This window comes from Lepisosteus oculatus, chromosome 10 (assembly GCF_040954835.1).
Source record: "Lepisosteus oculatus isolate fLepOcu1 chromosome 10, fLepOcu1.hap2, whole genome shotgun sequence".
NCBI lineage: Eukaryota > Metazoa > Chordata > Actinopteri > Semionotiformes > Lepisosteidae > Lepisosteus > Lepisosteus oculatus.
Genome location: NC_090705.1, coordinates 23,588,963 through 23,602,880, shown reverse-complemented (window position 1 = coordinate 23,602,880; position 13,918 = coordinate 23,588,963). Strand labels below are relative to the sequence as shown.

General features: G+C 38.2%; 1 protein-coding gene across 3 annotated transcripts in view; it reads left to right on the top strand.

Annotated features, from left to right (window-relative positions):
• epb41l4b (erythrocyte membrane protein band 4.1 like 4B) overlaps positions 1-13,918 on the top strand; it is a 155,530-nt gene that overhangs the window by 21,454 nt on the left and 120,158 nt on the right. Inside the window, exon 2 of one of the 3 annotated variants that reach the window (XM_015357284.2) lies at positions 117-196. The exons of the other annotated variants lie outside the window; for them this stretch is intronic. The gene's annotated coding sequence lies outside the window, so the exon portion shown is untranslated. The remainder of the gene's footprint in view (positions 1-116; positions 197-13,918) is intronic. 3 annotated transcript variants of the gene reach the window in all.

Sequence of the window (13,918 nt, the reverse complement as noted above, 5' to 3'; positions counted from 1 at the left end):
GATATTTGTCCAATTGTAATTTCATCTTGTAACCCCCCTGTGTGAGTCAAGAGGACAGAACATGGATAGGTGTCCTAATTTCCACCATCTGAACACTTCGTTCACTGTATTGTCAGATGTTGCTGTGCTAAAGAGCCCAGGAGGATGGAGCCCAGCCCAGGCGATCTCCACTTGATCTCACTGGGTATCTGCATAGGTATGTGTCGCTTTAGCTTAATGAGGCAATTCTCAGTAAAGCAATCAATATTAGTTCCCCTGAGCCCTTGGCATAAGGAGAAACCCCCTAATTTGTTTCGATTCAGCTATTGCCTGGCACATCACGCAATTTGTGACATGCCATATGGAACTCGCGTTACAAGTGCACGTGCTGTAGGAATTGTAGAATATGAAGTAATGAGCAGGAACACATTTCCTCTTTTTTCCTTTCACTGATACTCTCTGGAAATAGTGCTGTTACAGGTATAATCAAATATGATGATCTTCTTTGTTTGAAATGCTTAACTGCAGGCTCATAACTGTGTGTCGGGAGCAATTTTCAAATGTATAGTGACTTGGCACCTTTGCTGTGTTTGTGTGACTTTTCCTGTGAATCAGCACACTTACTCGAAATGTTTTATTATGTACAGCAGCTCTTTATCCATCTGTTTTCTAGCTTCTTCTTCCAATTTAGGGTCATGGTAGAGCCACAGCCTATCCTGGCAAAGCAGGGACACGCCGTCCATCACAGGGCAGATGCACAGACATGCTCACACTCTCACCTAAGGCCAGACTTCACATAAGCCAGTTAACCTGCCAGTATGTTTTTGGACTGTGGGAAGAAACTAGAGTACCTGGAGGAAATCCGTGAAAACACAGAGAGAACATACTGCACGAGCTCCAAGCAGTTAGCACCCCAGGCCTGGAATTGAACTCTGTGCCCCAGCACTGCGAGGCAACAATGCAAACCACTGTGCCACCATACTGGGCAAGTACAGAAATCATTTCAGATTAACGCATAATACAGGCTACAAAAGAAAGAAGGCCATTTGATCCATTTGAGCTTGTTTTCCTTGAAAGAGTCCAGAGCATCTTTGATATCATGGCTGGGCCCTTTTCATTCTCAGTTCAAGCTTCTTTATAACCTGTAACTGTAATCATTAGTGTCACTTAGCACTTTAATAATACCTAGCTTGAGCAATGACCAAAAACTATGAAATTTCTCATAAATGTGCATAAAGGCTTGTGCGGTGTTCTCGTAAAGAAGCATCCTGCTACAAGATTAAGGTATTTAGTTATGCTTTCATTATGCATTAGGTTTAAATGCCTTGCTTCAGTTCTCTACTTTTACTTTTTTTTAAATCTTGAATTGCAAGATGCCATGGCTCATTTGGAAAGCCCAGTATTCTGGTTAAATCCAATTCTGGGCTAGTATAGTCCTCCCAACTTTGACCTTTATTAAGTTTGTGAAGCGATTTTTCACTTTATCTGATCTGCTGTTTAGTGGGGGTACAGGCACACAATGGCCACCATATGTGACCAGTGTGGGTGCTGCACTTCACTGAGGGATGAAGTGGGTCATCTCCTCTATGTAAAGTGCTTTGAGATTTTTTAGAATCCTGTTTCTTGCACTCACCTCAGATCTCTGATGAGAAACGAGTTGACAGTCCCTGGCCTCAGCCAAAGCACACTTCTGAGTGATTTTTGCCTTGTGGCCCAATGTACTTGGGGCCTCCAGATTAGGCCACTCAGTTAAATCATTTAGAAGTAGTGTCTTGGTAAACTGAACCCTTTGTAACCTTGAAATTGATGGATAGTTAGGTTTTAAAAGAAAGATTGCATAGTCTGTAATAATAATTAACGACAAATGACAAGATTTATAGCGTACATTTAATTTTCTCTCTAGCTTGTCTGTTGTCTTTGAGTGGATCCTTATTGATTTGGAATCACAAATAGGAATCTTTTTTCTTGGAAGAGAATCTCTTTTTAAGAATATTGGTTTTTTTTCCCACTGATGAAATGATTATTACTGTTAACTAGAATTGTCATCCAGCTTTTAAATATAGGACTGCCTTTTTGAAATGTGTCAGTGTGAAGGAAGTGTCTGGAAATGTAATTGTTGTTCTAGAAACATTAATGCCACTCTTATTCTTTCTTTTCTTTGTTGTTTTTTTTCCTGTTGAGTTCCACTGGTCTTTAGTGCAACACTAATTCAATTCCTCTGTCTGCTGCACGGCATCTGACTTTAATATGTGTTTTCTAACAGAAGAGTTAGTATGATAAAGAACCCTGACCGCACAGGAAAGGTCCCAAGAATCTGTCAAAACCAGAATGACAGGATGCCTTTAACTGTAGGGCATGAAGAAAGAGTTAGAGCAGGTGTGTCAAGCATATGGCCCGTGGGTCATTTATCAGTTGCAGGTCAGAGCCACTGAATTATATTTTGCTCTGTCTGTATATCTTATACATGATTAAGACACACGTAGGTAATGTCACTGTATCAGTCATGCAAACGCACTCCCTGTGGTTCTCTACCTTTATCCAATCACAGTGCTGGTCAAGTCTAGAGGGGTGTGTCTTTGCCGATAAAGGGCAAGACCTGTGCACTCACTTGCTCCACATTCTGGAGCCAGTCCAGCAATGGATCCGGCATTAGTTTCAGTGTTTTAATTAAGATCTCAAAAGGAGATTATTGACCACTGCAGTAAGAGCTTTGTAAATATCGAAGAAAAGAAGAATAAACATTCTCATTTATTCTTCATGAGAAGTGGAGACATTTATTTTTTGTTTGTAAAAGTGAATGCAAAGCTGATATTCTTGATTTGTACACATCACCTACTTTCCATAGCATAATAGCAATAAGGAGTGAAGTTTTTTCTGTTTTATATCACTAAAGATATATATCTCTTATTCCATGTGAGCCTGTATAACTCACATTTCTTGCAGTTATCAACTGATAAAAATGTGTCTTGGTTTATGAAGGTAATTCATTCTTCAAAAAACTGACCTTAATGCTTAGGTTTGCATAAGAAAAATTAAATTCTCGTTACATCACACATAAAAGCTCCAAACTTGATCCGAAGGTCTAAAAATCCCCAGTTACTTCTTGAGAGCACTGAAATGTCTAAATGAGAACTCTATCACGTTTATTATAACGATCACATTTTACTTTTTACCATGGTTATAAATAAAAAACGGTAAACCCTAAAACATACCGCTAGCCAAAAACTGGAAACATCCGGGTAAATAAGGGACTCCCCGTGTATTAAAAGCAAGGGTTTCAATCCAGGTCCAAAGGCGGCCTCAGTGATGGTAGAACAGGGAGATTGTTGGGGCTCATGTGGCAGGAACTTCAGTGACTCAAGACCGCTCGAGCTGCTGATGTTTCATGAACAACAGAATTTAAAGTGATGTCTGCGTGGAGCACCAAGGGAAACACATTATCAGCAAAGGGCAACAGTGGGCAGAAGAGAGTCCTCCAGGGTCATGATATCCATGCATTAAATTGAAATGGGAGACAAAATAAGTGAGCAACTGCAGAGATAATTTAATAAAAGATTACACACTTTGTTGTAGCAGAAATGTGTAAATAGCGCGTTTACAGTAAGGAATAGGTATACTTTACTGTATATAATTTCACATTTTATTTCACCTGTTGTGGAGTGAGATGTCCGAATGATATTCGTGTTTAACAGAACTGAGGTTTACTTGGTGTACAGTAATGACAGCTATAATAATTAATATAATGATGGCTAGTAATACAAAAACAAATCTTCCATATCCAAAGAGTAATCATTGCGTTTTGCTAAATTGGTATCCAGTGAAGAAGCGATGACTGATTATTGCAGTTGTCAAAAAATGCGGAGCACAAGAAAGAATACAGTATGTAATGAATTTCTCTAGTATGTTGCTAATTTATTGTATGACAGGCCCACCTGAAGTACATTTAAATCAAATCTGGCACACCCTATCAAGTCAGTCTGATAGCCCAGGGTTAGAGAATGTCATGGGTTACAGAAAAATAAACTTTGCAGCAGCTTGATTAGAATGGTGGTGAGAACAGGTATCTCAACTTGTGCAACACCACAATCTCCAGCCCCTCCTACAGCCTCACTCTCCAACATGAAAATCCTCCTGATCGAACACTTGTGTATTATCACTCACATTCAACTTTTTCCTTTTGGTTTGTAGTCTTGGCTCCATTTCAATTTAATTCTCATAAATTTTGGTGCACCAACAATGTGTATCCATTTGATTTATATACATTGTATATTTATACCATTATATTCTCACAGGTTTTCACATGAAACTGGAGTTTGAGTCTAGAAAGGGAATACAGTTCCTTCAATTGACATTTCCAAGACTAATTAGTATGGGACTGGGATAATACTGTGCAGTGTGGAGAATAATACAGCCTTTCTAAGCAGTCATGCATTTGACCAGCTTACTAGTCCTTATTAGTGTTCTCAGTGCAGCAGTGTAGCTTTAGAAATGAAATGGGCAGGTGGAGTTAACAAAAGAGAGCGCTTTAGAGCAGAGGATACTGAATGAGTTTTTATTGAATTACGGCAATGTTAACTTGTCTCATCAAGTCCTAAAAGAATCTGCGTATTGCAAGCTGACCTAGTTGGAATAATGACATCGTTCAGAAGGCAAGCTTGTGACAACCCCATCTCATTTCAGTTAGTGTTTCTCAAAGGAATACCTGTGGTAGAAATCAATAGCTGAGGTCTTGTCTTGGTAATTGTGAGCACAGCTTAAACTCCAGATCCTGTTTGCCCTAGTCTACATCTGTAGCCTGTGAAAGACAAATTGTGAGAAATATATTTTGATTTTCAATTTATATAGAATCAATTTGTTCATTATTATTGTCAGCATCCATATCACCCTGCAACTCACAACTGAAGCTCAGCAGGCGTGAGCCCTGGCCTTTACCTGGATGGCAGACCTCCTGGGAAAGCTAAGGTTGCTGCTGGAAGAGGTGTTAGGGGGCCTGTAGGGGGCGCGCCCCTTGTGGTCTATGTGGGTCCTAATTAGGGCTGGGCGATATGGCCAAAAACAAATTTTCATATCAGTCGATATCGATAATTATCACGATAAATGTCAAATCATTATTTCTTTCAAGTTTAAAGGCAGACTTTTTCTCCTGAGTGAAAGCTGAAGAAACCACAGTTAATTGGTAAATTAAACAACTCTTTATTTTAAGAACACAACAAACACTTGCCAAACAGCAGAAACTTTAAACAAATGCGAGGTAGAGAGTCTTTTTTTCTGTCAAAATATGCATGAGTAAAATTTACAAAATAAATATCTTAATAGAAAAATTAAATACTGCAGTGTGATAAAACACACATAGAACATGGCTCAGACAGACTGAAAAGTTTAAAGTGCTCAGTTTTATGTCTGATCGTAAAAAGCCAAAATATCTCCAAATTACCGAAATTGAATGACCTTTTCTGTCGATGATGTCATCGTCCTTCGAGCTGGTCGTTGGCAGCACTACATTTCAGTGTCACTCATTTCTCCACTCTAACTACAATCCTGTCAGCCACCACCGTGTGGGTAAACAACACCATGTTAGCTGCCCGGTCTGCAACTCACACGCGCACTCGCGGAGTATTTTGTGCGCATGCGCATATCATGCGCAAAGCATAAACATATACATCGAACATTTATCGAACTTTAGTGAAAATTATATCGAGGAAAATTATATCGCAATAATTATCGTTGTAATTATCGTTATCTAATTATCACCCAGCACTAGTACAAATGCCCCAGTATAGTGACAGAGACACTATACTGTAAAAAGGTGCTGTCCTTGAGACAGAGACAGAGGTCCTGACTCTCTGTGGTCAGTAAAAATCCCAGGGTGTTTCTCAAAAAGAGTAAGTGTGTTACTCCAGCATCCTGGCCAATTTTCCCAGTGGTCTTTACCAATCATGGCCTAATAATCCTCTTCTATGAACTGGCTTCATTACTCTCCTCTCCTCCCCACTGATAGCTGGTGTGTGGTGAGTGTACTAGTGCACTACTGGTGCCACCACATCATCCAGGTGGGGGCTGTACATTGGTGTGGTGGGGGAGAGTCAGCTCTATCTTCCATATCACCATGCTCAGCTGGCTATATATGATTCACAGGAGTTCATCTGCCTGTACATGACCATTTTAAACTGAATTTATTTACATGGAGTGATTTTGATATTTAACCACTCTTGATTTTTTTTATTTTATATGCGAACATTGTAAAGACCTTGAAAACTCGCCCTTTGCGTTGAATAAGCGCAATCAAAACACTTTCAGTATTCACATGTTCCGCCCTCTTCAGGATAAAGTAATATCAAAGGTATGATTGGCAAAAATCCAAAAAATGAAACCTGAGTCTTCTACTCAAATATATTTCCATTTATTTTAGAATTTTTAGTTTGCATTCCTGTGCACCGTATACAAATGGTGTCAATGTGCAGAAATTCAGTCCCTTGCCAGGTCCCCGTGCTGGACACCATTTGAACCAGCTCAGTCCTAGGTGTAGCTTGCTCTTTGACCTCTCAGTTCCATAAGAGATCAAAGCCATTGTAGTTCTAAGTAGAGTGTCAGACGCACTGACGATAAGTGCACTCATTTTCAAAACAGTGAGGTTTTACACACTAGATCTGAAGTGATAACCGATATAAAAAAAGCTTAATCAAACACACATTGTCAGTTCAGTGGCTGAGACTATAACCCTTGCAAGTTTTGAAAAGTAGAGTACTGCCTGTGCTGTAGTCTTAGTCTGAACCCGTTTCCCTGCTTTTACAACTTCAGTACAGTATTTTCCCTGGGTGCTCTATATACTGTATGTTCTATTATCTGTTTTCAGAAGACTACTCATAGTCACATATTGCAAGTGTTTTGTGGTGCTTCAGTAAATATTACAATTAGTATTATTCTAACAGACTGACAATCTAGTATTTATTAAAAAAAAACTAACTGGAAAATAGGGACCTATTTGAAAAGGCTCATATATTGTTTTTTTGTATTGCTTTAAGACTGCATTGTATGCCCAATTTTTTTTATAATGCAGATATACAGCAGTTGTGAGAGAAAAGCTTGTGTTACTTGAGCTGAAATGGCAATTCTGTTCCACAAACCATGCATTTGATGATTAAAAGCTGTATAATGTGAGTTTTTTTATTGTAAATGTTGGGTGATAAAGACAATTCAGCTGCCTTTTGGTCATTCAAGATTGATATGCTTATGAAAATACCTAGCCAAGAGCAAAAGTGTAATTTAATTTTTTATCAAATTCCATTTTGAAGACTCCAGCCTTCGTGCATTATCTTCAACACATTTACAGTAACAAAAGAGATGAGCTCTTTAAGACACTAATGCATTAGCTCCTACAGTACATACCATGATGTGACAATTAGCCTTCCTTCACAGAAGTAACATTATGTTACTTTTCAGTGTCACTTTAACAGCTTCCCTCAGGGTAGAACATACAATGTGTCCTAATGTGATTTTGCTTCAGTCTTGAAAGGGTGTCTTGATTACCCCCTTCAGTCCTTTCTGGATTGGAGAATATTGTAAGATAGAACAAGTGTGATTAAAGTGTCTGCTAAGATGTTTCATCACGATTTAATTTTAAAAAAGCAAATTCCTGCTGGGATTGCATTGTTTCAGGTGTGTGGACAGCCAAAAAGCAATGAGAATGTCATAACAATCGGGCACAAAGTAAAATCCGTTTTTCAGTACCCAGGCTTTTAAGAATTCATTTTGACCTCATCATGTTTTTATGCCTTTAGCCTTAACAAGGCCATCAGATAAAGTTATTAATTTTGGAGAAGAAAGATATTGTTTCTTTGATTGTTTCAAGACAAATTTCAAACCTTACTGTTGCTGTTTCTCTAATCAGTAATCCTGAGTAATAGACAAGACTTCACCATGGAAACTATAGATTTTTTTTTTGTTCTTCAGTTTCCTTATAATTCTTACAGCTTAAAAATAGAAATAATGCATCTGTTTTAGAATTATTCATGCTACTGTCTTTCCAAGCATTCAGTTCTGTTTAATGAACCTGATCATTTTTTGAGCTATGTAATTAATATAGCAATTAGTTGTTTTAGGAATTTTAACTATTACTTAAGAATTCTACCTTCGTTATATGGCAGTACTAATATCCTTGAAGGTACTTAAATCTCCCTCTTTACAGTATCACTGCTGGTTCAAGTAAGAAAAGTTGAGTCATTAATAATTTTAAAGAATAATTTAAAAGTTTTGTAATAACACTACAGTAGTTTTGTAACTAGTGGAGAACAGGGAATTAATTAATTTGTCTAAGGTGAGGCATTCAAGGTTTCAGGTTATTTGAATTTGGTTCTCTGTGGTTAATACTAATTTTTAAAGAAAAACCATGGTGACATACAGTAGTTAAGAAAATTGGTAACAACTTGTGGCCTTTTATCTCTCCATGTTTAATCTGTTTCCCATTTCTTTTTTTAACAATGTTAAAGCTATAATCATTAAGAAAAAACATTTTTTGAGATGTGATGGTGGTTTGTTATGTTCAACTGACTTATTTTTTGACCTGATGGTTATAGAACGTAACATGAGTTGTTGTGCTGCAACACAAGTCAGTGTTTTTAGGTGCAGCACCCCTAGAAAGGGCTGTATACAACTTGGTGAGTTGGTGGCTCAATGGGGAAATGAAACTGGTTGAAAATTAGTACTGTAGAGTACAAAAGGTCCTAAATCCCTCTGTGAGCATGATGCTGAATGTGTTCATTATAAGATCACTTTATTGGTTAAGGATCTGCGCCTGTGGCTGGAAGGTTGCCGGTTCAAATCCCGTGGCTGGTGGAGGAATCCTACTCCGTTAGGCTCCTGAGCAAGGCCCTTAACCCCAACTGCTCCAGGGGCGCTGTACAATGGCTGACCCTGCGCTCTGACCCCAAGATTCTCTCCCTGTCTGTGTGTCTCATGGAGAGCAAGCTGGGGTATGCAATAAAGACAAATTCCTAATGCAAGAAATTGTATATGGCTAATAAAGTGATTTTATCTTATATACAGTTTATTGTATTAGGAATTTGTCTTTTTTCGCATACCCCAGCTTGCAGCGCAGGGTCAGACATTTATACAGCACTCCTGGAGTTAAGGGTCTTGCTCAGGGGCCCAACGGAGTAGGATTCCTCTGCCGGCCACGGTATACGAGCCGTCAACTTTTCAGCCACAAAGCCACCACACCACCCCAAGAACTCTAAATTCCGATAATGTTTGATGTTTAAAGGGTTACAACCTTTTGAGCTTTTATCTACTTTATGTAAAGTATCAGGAAGCCCTGTAAGGTGTGGTAGTACAGGAAGAACATTCTGGACTGAGGGATGACGCCTCAACAGCTCCTGCTGTTGCACCATTTCAACAGCTGAAACCGAAACAATCTAAATTCTACTTCACAAACATTTCTCAATGCAGTGGAACTCCAGGGTGTTTTCTGCAGGAGCTGGCCTTGTCTGTGGAATAAGTTCTTGAATTCCTATTATACAGTGTGTGAGCTTCTAGTCTTTGATCAGATTTCTATTATTGAAAATGAATTATGCTACACAGAACAGTGGATTTGATCCCTATAAAAAAATGCCAGGATGCTGTTTTGGCTCTGTGCATTTCATCTGCTTGTTTTAAATATATATGCTATCTTATTCAGTGTCAGAGATTTCACCTTGATATTTCTGACACAAGTCAGTGTTTCATCACAGACCCATCCAGTTTACTGTAGATAATTTTATCAGTAAACCGCTTTTATTGTCATACGCTCTTGTCCTGTTTTTTTTTATTAATTCCCTTTTTCCCCATCAAACAAAAACTTTGATAAAACAGCTGGAGGGGTCTGTTTTTGTATGCCCTCTGATCTAGTTCCAGCTCGGTAGCAGTGGTGAAGTCAGAAGATGCCTTGTGATCAAGGGTCTCAGAAGCCCTTTGCAGGCATGGAGAATGAAAGCACAGTAATACTGTACTAACTCTCCTGCCTGTGCTCCGGGATCACTAACCTCAATAACAGTAAAGAGATCAGCTCAGGGATGGGGAGTGTGTTTCTTTTCCTATGTGAATATGACTGTGCCAAATAGTTTTATTATAGTGAATCTGAAGCACAGCAGCTACTTTTTTTAGTTCGCAGTTAGGGTGACGTTTGAATTTAGAATTTAAATGTTGAAATGAGGGCTGTGATTTGCTGTACTCCTAATGTTGAGTTATAAAAGAAACAGTGGGATTTGTTCTCTGTTAAATTGTCTAAAATAATGTTCAGGAAGATCTCTGGGGTAAGACAGTTAAATTTATTTTGTACTGACCAAATGTAATAACATGCTGCCCACCTCTGAAGGTAGTGAAAATTCAGTACTATATAATGCTTTAACAGAACAGCTTATAATTATCTCAAGCCTATTTGGAAAATAAAATATGCCCCTGATGGAGAAGGGACTTGATTTCATTAGTTCTCACAAGAATGAGAGATAATGGTAATGAATTTTGTGCTTATGAAAACACACACGAACAATGTGTGTGATAATAGTGCAGAATTGCTTTACAAGTGAATTAAGTGCCTGATAATACTGATAACAAACAAACATGATGTAGCAAAAAGTTGTTTTAAGCCTTCAATTTGTTGATTTGGAATACAGCAAAATAATTCTTAGGCTAACACATTGGAAAGAACAACAGGAACACTGGCTAGTGAACAGCAAGTTTGTAATCGGATTATCCTGCCACCACACCACTGCAACAAGAGCATTAACACCAAAAGCAAAACTAATGACCTACAGACCGTTGATGGACAGGAATGAAGCAGTGTGCTAGTGCAGGGTGCTTTATCCAAACAGTATCAGGCCTGTGCTCATGGGTTTATATGAAGTGCTACTCTAGTGGACTATCTCACTGGCATTTTGGCCTTAACTACAGAACCAGATGCAACCACGTTCTACACAGCTGAGCATCACCTGCAATGTTCTGCAATATTACGGACTCTTCAGATACTAGAAGCTCTTCTTACCCAAGAGTCAAACATGATATTTCTCTTATTAGTTGCTACATCATGTATGTCACCCAGATTACTGTATGTATCTATAACTAATGTCATATGCCATTGCACTGAAATGTTAACTTTGGTATTGCAAAAAATGGTAAAGCACAATTAATGGTGGTCAGTATAAATTTATTTGGCATATTTGTCAGTTTAAAGGCATTTATTTGTGCTTACAGGTGATCAGCTGTGAGCTGTTCTTGGCAAACACTGCTGAAAATCAGAAGCATTTCAGTACCACAGCAACAGGGGCAGCATGACTTCATGAGCCCACAAGCCACTTTCACTCAGTCGCTCTGCAGCAGTGCATGCAGAAATGGTTACAAGAGGGAAGTCGTCAAGTGACTACATTCCCCCTCCCCATTATCTAATAGCAAAATCTTTGCTTTCTGGTCCAAGACTGAATTACAAGAACGATATGTCAAAAGTTTTAAAATGATTAGAGAAAAAAATGTGCATCTAGATTCTCTGGCAACTGCATTACAAAGATAAGGAAATTCTCTCACTAGGGAGGAATTACTGATGTGCTTGTATCCAGGACTGTCATATCTGTGGTGTATGTACAGGAAGAAATAAGTTGTCCACAGGGGTCCTTCTGACTTCCATATGTTCTTTATCAGGGAGCTGATATTAATCCTTCTCTATGAGGCCTCTTCTCTGTCACTTATTGTAAGAACAGCGAAGTCAGACGACAGAGGAGAAATCAGGAGGAGTGTTCTTATTAAATTGTACAGCATTCACTGTGAGCGCTTCCTGATAAAACACAAAAACCTCATGCTGTAGATCTTCCTCATGCACTCGACTTCATTTTCTGAGGAGTAGTTAGATGACTTCACTATGGCAACCAGGCGTGTTTGTCCTTTGTCGGTTTCTATCAATGTTTTTGGTTTTGAAACCACGGTCACTTCAGCGTCTCTTTGTTCTTCTCTCCTGTGGACTCTGAATCATACAATATTGTATATGTAATATTGCATATAATATGAAATATTGAATAATTTAATTATGTATAATAATAATATTATAATTCTATATATACAGTATGTGTATGTATATTACTGTGCAGTTTCATTAATTTCTTTCAGTGCTTCAGTACCTTCAGTACTTGTCTTTGTTAACTGTAATAATACAAAACTGACAATAGTGGAACCCTTTCTGCAGGACATGTTCCTGGATCTCTGAATTGCCATGATTTCAACATCTACTGTACCCTCTCTTTCGCCTTTACCAACCATTGGTTGTCGTTTCAGTGTCATGGTTTCTATACACATTGCCCTGTCCTTGTAGTCTGCTTGCAAGAGTGAGGTTTTGCCTCCTCTGTTCTTTTAGCTGTTATCAGATCTCCAAGCAGCTTTCACATTGCCAGATTGAGCTTCAGTCTGCATCACATGAGCACTACAGAACAGGGTACAAAGCACCTACCAGTGGATTAATCCTAGCATGAAACCATGTTTCATATCCTAGGATATTGATGCATGCCTGAAAGAATGTTTCAAGTTGTTTTTTACTTTAAATCCTTTTGGGATTAAATGAAGAGGCTCTTTGCAATAAGATGTTGGACTGGATTTCATATTGAAAGTCAAAGTACAGTATATGAATTGTACTCCTGTAATGACAAAGTAACAACAGCTTTCACTGTTCTGTAAGAATACTCCTATTTAGAAAGCTTGTAATTTCATGCAAATTACATTTTCCATCTGGTCGTCATAATTTGTACTGTAAATATTCATCTGTAATTTTGCTTCTTAAGTAAATTGAATTTAATGATAACTTGTAAACTCCTTTTTTTTCCTGATTATAACCAAGCCAATCCTGATTTCACTTAAACCAAGAAAGCTTCTGAGGAACAATCTGTTAGTAATTAAAGTAATGCTATGTTTTACATACAGTTTCAGCCCATTGTTTAACTATAGTTGTGAACAATTTGTGACTAACCTAAGGTACAGGATATTCATAGTAGGATGCAAAAGAAAATACCTGAGAAAAACAGGTATTTGTCTTTTGTGTTGACGTTGAAAAAGCCGAAACTGAAACATTTATCATCTGCCTGTAGACGTATTTTAAAAATATGTATAGTATGTTTCCAGAAGTATGTACTGAGAGAGGCCCAGACCTGCCTGGCTGTTTGATCTAGTCTATACTCAATAAATCACTCCTGGCCACGTTTCTGTCCCAACTCTGAGATGCTTTCCGAGTCTGTCTTTCCTAAACGGGCTGTCAGGATGCAGTTGACAAAAGATATTCCAAAATGATGCTTCCGCCATAACACAAGCAAACTTTACAAGAACAAAAACACACCAAAAACAAAACTGGTGTTTGAGTTTAGCCATTTGAATTTTGTCTGAGCTGCTTTACCAGCTCAAAGTTCAGGTTTGTGCAATTGAAATCAATGGGTAAGGAAGTTATTTGAGATGGCTGTTTTTCATTTTGATCATACTGGTTCGGCAGAGTTGAATGCAAAGTCAGGTGTCCAGTTCCTTCCTTACGGACCTTCCTCAGAACTTCTTTCACCCAGTATTGTTACTACTCATGATTCCATTTTTTTACTATTCAAACTTAAAATTTTTAAAAAGATTTTTAAATAAGCATGACCTGTTTTTAAATGCCTTTTCTTGGAGTATCTTGGATGATTACATGCTTCATTTGAGTGCAATCCAATTTGATGTTTGCTGGCTATAATCAGTTTTGTCATGAAGGCCTTTTAAAAATGTTTTATTTATTCAACTGTTGAGTGAGTTGAACCTCAAACCAGTTATTATTTCCAGTAACTTGCTGGAATGCTCAGACAGTATGATTGGATTACTAATGACTTTTACTCCTTTACTTGAAGACTGTAAACTTGCTGATGATAAAAAAAAATGCTGGAGTATATACCGATAGAGCTGTCTCAAAAGGCTT